Source organism: Carassius auratus, unplaced genomic scaffold (assembly GCF_003368295.1).
Source record: "Carassius auratus strain Wakin unplaced genomic scaffold, ASM336829v1 scaf_tig00029828, whole genome shotgun sequence".
NCBI classification, from domain to species: Eukaryota; Metazoa; Chordata; class Actinopteri; order Cypriniformes; family Cyprinidae; genus Carassius; species Carassius auratus.
In genome coordinates, this window is record NW_020525798.1 from 52,594 (window position 1) to 57,500 (window position 4,907).

Genomic DNA, 4,907 nt, shown 5'->3' on the forward strand with positions numbered 1-4,907 from the left:
TCCAGCCCTCATCAGGTAAAATTTTACTAATTATTGCAAAGAGTGGCAGTTATCTGCGCCTCCGTATTGTAGTACATTATAAAACAGTATGCAATATTAACTTACTTAGTGTAGATTTTAATTTTAATTCAAATTAATAAATGCATGCCTCCCTATTGGGACAATATCCTAACTCATATTTGTCATTTTCATTGAAAATAAATGCTTTTTTGATGTGATTTGGAATTTGAAAAGGGAGAAAAAAGTAAAAAAAAAAAAGGCAGATGTAAACCTGGGTCGATCGTGGCAAAAAGAGCACATCACACATTTGACCATCTGTGTCTCCGGAGCTGATAACTGTTGGTGTGTTTTGTAGTGTTGGCTTGCCGAATCACATGTTGGTGTCTCGAGTTAGTGTAGAGCTTCAGGAAACAAGGAGCGATATTTACTCTTAGTAATAAATAAGTTTGTGTGTGTGTGTGTGTGAGTGTGACTGTGTGTGTGTGTGTGTGTGTGTGTGTGTGTGAGAGTGAGTGTGTGACTATGAGTGTGTGTGTGTGTGTGTGAGTGTGACTGTATGTGTGTGTGTTTGTGTGACTGTGTGAGAGTGTGTGAGAGTGAGTGTGTGACTATGAGTGTGTGTGTGTGTGTGTGTGTTTGTGTGACTGTGTGACAGTGTGTGAGAGTGAGTGTGTGACTATGAGTGTGTGTGTTTGTGTGTGTTTGTGTGACTGTGTGACAGTGTGTGAGAGTGAGTGTGTGTGTGTGTGTGTGTGTGTGTGTGACTGTGTGACAGTGTGTGAGAGTGAGTGTGTGACTATGAGTGTGTGTGTGTGTGTGTGTTTGTGTGACTGTGTGACAGTGTGTGAGAGTGAGTGTGTGTGTGTGTGTGTGTGACTGTGTGAGAGTGTGTGAGAGTGAGTGTGTGACTATGAGTGAGTGTGTGTGTGTGTGTTTGTGTGACTGTGTGACAGTGTGTGAGAGTGAGTGTGTGTGTGTGTGTGTGACTGTGTGAGAGTGTGTGAGAGTGAGTGTGTGACTATGAGTGTGTGTGTGTGTGTCAGAGAGTTCATGTGAAAGTTTGTCTGTATATAAAAACAGTGTCTTCCTCCATGATCTGTGTTTGACCTGCTCTAGATTCTCTGCCAAGAGAAAAATGATATTTTACATCGAATGGTTATGGAAACGCTCAAGTACTGCAACTTTCTTCAATGCAAAACATTTGAAACACTGAAGAAAAGAGTCTATGCCTTAAATATATATATGCAAGCATGAAGACATCACTTCTGTTTTAATCCCATATTTAGATTCTGTCGTTATGTTGTTGTTTGTAATATTAATCTTTGCTGTACTTGAATCCTTGTTTAGGTGAATATGAATCTCTGTCATGATCAAAGCAAAGATTCAGAGACTCCAGTAAGTATTAAAAACAGCGGTTTATGCACAACGTTTGATTAATAATGATTTCCGGGAAATACGTGCAGTTCAGAAACAAAGGTTAAGGTTCAGTGTGTTTATATAAACAAATGTTTTATTATGCATAAATGAACATTGATATAGCTGTTTCAGGGCTTACTGACAGTTTGTGTCCAGCTGAAGGTCACTGAATACTGTTTAACTGTTGATTTTTTCCCAGCACTGTTCATTCAGGATCTCTCTGCTCAGAGAAAGTGTTGATCGGAATCTCCTGTTCATCTGTACGTCAGATGATGGAAATACAAAGTGCTGTAACTTGGTATGTCCTGTTTTTACTGTATGCATTATCAATCTGTCTGAATGCATGAAACTGAGCCGTGTGTTTTGTTCCAGAACTCCAGCTATTCTCAAATCGACTGCTTCGTGTCAGAAAATTATGAGCCAGACATAAATGAGCCGTCATTACTTGATGGTGAGTATTGCACTTTGTGTTGATGCATGCATTTGTGTTTTCACACATTTGTGCTGCACGAAATAGAATCGCACATACAAAGATAGTTTCGCTTCTTGCAGATACTAGACGGAAATCTGGTACATGTAGAGTATAAAACATTCTAGACCACCCACTCAGATTCTTGACGTTGACTAGTTTATTGTTTGACACATAGCTGAGCACAATTGGATATTGTTATTTAATGTTAGAGACTGTTCTTGATTTGTTTTTGCAAACACTCCTACTTTCCCTTCCTCTGTATTTCTGTCCACAACAGTTCTGAGGGTTTTATTTCTGAGGAGAAGTGGAACTATTCTTGAAAGTGCCAGGAATTCTCCTCTTGGGGGATATATATATATATATATATATATATATATATATAATTATCTCACCTAAATGTTTGATCATGCAATGCATTTGTGTTTGTTTTTTCTACAACGGGGCGTTTTTTTGCGTGCACGCTTTGAGTGTAGAGAAGAGCGCATTAGTGCTGAAACACTGGCAAGACTTTAAAAGAAATGCAAAGTATAACCTTCAGTTTTGATGTTACACTGTTTCGTTTTTACAAGTGACAACTCCCATGTCAAGTGTAGAGCTCGCTTATACCACAGACACAATGTGCTGATCTCAAACCATTGCGATTATCAATCCAAGCACTTGTACTTTAAACAGCTCTTTTTGTGATCCTGGAAAGTCTCAAGCGTTCAGAAGGTTCAAATGGTTATTTCTGGCTGTATTTCCAGTGTCTGACAAGAAAAATGTGCATTGCTTCTTCAACATGTATTCTTTAGCTAAGCCGTTTTGTGATGAGGAACCAGACCTTTCTGTGTTTAAATGGTCTAGAGAGATGTTCTATATATATAGATCTGCACAGACTAGGGCTCTGACTGTGATTGGGGTTAACTACCATGATTTGGTGTATTTTTGTGTTTGAAAATTTTTATTAATTACACAATGTGCCGATTAATTGATCTTAACTGATTAATTAGTTAGTACATCAAGGAATTATTAAAGATCATTTAAAGTCATTATTGGTTTAAATTAGAAAGACACTGAATACACAATGCAAAAAAAAAAAAAATAATAATAATAATAAAAAATATATATATATATATATAATATATAGCCTTTATTATAATAAACTACTCTAAATATAAAACTGAAAGGTGAGTTATGTAAAAAAAAAATTTTTTTTATAATGACAGTGAATGGGTGTTATTTTTCAATAGTCTAATAAAGCACATCCATCCATCATAAAAAGTGCCTCACACGGCTCCAGAAGGGGTTAATAAATAGCAAATCAATGCATTTTTCTAAGAAAAAAATCCATATTTAAAAGTCTTTTCTCTAGCTAGAAAATAAAGTTTTCCTGCATGCTATAAAGAGTTTGTTTACGGTATATTCTGAGCCAGATTTACTCAAAAAATAAGTGTGAGAGGGCAATCCTGTAGAAGTGCTGATGGGAGTGGAAATATCTGTCATCTAAGCAAGTTAACAAACAAAACAAGAACACGGCTATTTTTTTAATGACCAATGCAATCTACAAGGAGTGCTTTTTTGGGGTGTTAAATAACTCCTCAAATACCAGTGAACTGACTCGTGCAAACTTAAGTAAATCACCCTTTTATGATTAACTGTCCTCCCATCAATGTTGCATCTGAAAGGGAAACGCCTGAGTATGTGATTGACTGAACTATCCACTAACAACTACGTGATTAATTTTATACACACTTCATGTGGCATCACGTCTGAATCCTATATTCCGTATTTTAGGTAACATGCTTTACTTCACCAAATCTGAGAAGGGATTGTTACAGGATAAACAAGAACGACAAAAACGACAACATTTGGTCTCAGTCGACTCAAGCGGGTGAGAAACCAGATACTTTCACTACTACAAAAAAAACAAAAAAAAAAACGTTTCATTACGACTGTGAGGACTCCACCTCTTCACTGAAACGAGTTCATGTCATTTCCAGAATGAATCTAAACAGTGCTGTTTTTTCTTTTTCACATTTAGAGCAAATGTATTTGAAGCTGATTGCTGGTAAAGGCCAACACCAGGACAAAGTTTATTCCTTCTTCGCCGAGAAACACAAAAGTAGAGACGGTGAATCTGAGCAGTGGATTCCACGAGTCTCTCAGAGCTGCAAGGTGAACAGAAATCACACCGTAGAACATAAAGTGCATTTCAGATACTATTTTACTGCCGTTTTAATCACTTAAAGTTTTAAATGTTTAAAAATGAATGTGCAAAAATGAGTGATGTGCCCTAAACTAGTATAATGTGATAATGATACTCCACCCAAAAACTAAACTAACTCTCTCTTTTGGGGGAATGATGTCAAAAAAGGGCTTGTTTGATTGGATCTCATTAATACAAAGTCTTAAATATGTGGCACTGGTGGCGTAATGACTAAAGACATCTATCAGTCCCAAATACACTCAAACCAGTTAAAGAACACTGCAGAAACAATGCAATAATTTCTCATGTCAGTATATTTCCATTGCCAATACAGTTACTGCTATTTACATAAATCAAGTTATTTTATTTATATTCAGGGTTAGGGTTTCTCAGTCAAGTGCACATGTATCAATATTAATATTATCTGTCAGCAAGCACTGATCTGATGCCTGATGTTCTTGTGTTTTTTTTTTGGCATGTCTGTTTCTAAACATTAAGCGTGCACTTCTGAATTTTCCCTAATTTTTTCACCTCCTTAAATGTGACCGCTGTTATTTTTAGTTGGTGGGAAATGCATGTTTAATACAGAAGTTTCTCAGTAAGTCAAAGCCACATTGGTGCTAAAGGGAGCAGTTCTATATTTATAACCTCAGGTGTTGGTGACACAGTTCACGTTTTGTAACAAATATTTCCTAGTAAATATCACATTTTTAGGCAATTGTAAAAATGTTGACTCTTACAAGATTGTTTGCTTCATAATACATCTTCAGTTTGAAATCAGGGTAGTGCTCTAGATTCCTGGTCCTTATGTTTCAGTTTACTTTATTATATTGT

The 4,907-nt window shown here is 36.4% G+C and overlaps 1 pseudogene; it reads left to right on the top strand.

The window, feature by feature from the left end:
• The first annotated feature begins 3,908 nt into the window (after positions 1-3,908).
• LOC113079903 (semaphorin-7A-like) overlaps positions 3,909-4,907 on the top strand; it is an 8,919-nt pseudogene continuing 7,920 nt past the window's right edge.